This window comes from Brassica oleracea, chromosome C9 (genome assembly GCF_000695525.1).
Source record: "Brassica oleracea var. oleracea cultivar TO1000 chromosome C9, BOL, whole genome shotgun sequence".
Taxonomy (NCBI): Eukaryota; Viridiplantae; Streptophyta; class Magnoliopsida; order Brassicales; family Brassicaceae; genus Brassica; species Brassica oleracea.
In genome coordinates this window covers 21,222,832-21,223,105 of record NC_027756.1, presented here as the reverse complement: position 1 = coordinate 21,223,105, position 274 = coordinate 21,222,832, and positions in this window count along the sequence as shown.

Genomic DNA, 274 nt, shown 5'->3' with positions numbered 1-274 from the left:
ATTCGTTCTTAAAGTAAAGGTCGTCCAACTGTGGCATCTCCTTCGTCGCACCATGAATTTGGCGCGTCAGCTCCGCACACCTAAGAGGATTAAGGATTAGGGGGGTCGTCTCGTTGTAGGAAAACTCGACGCGATCGGGGAACTCGATCTTCTTCCTCCTCGCAGTAGAACCCTCTGAACGAGCCCCTTTCCTCGCAGACGGATCAGGAATAAATCTCTCACCCGTAACAGGATCACTGCCCCGCGCTGAGACTTCTCTCTCCTCAGGAGGGGA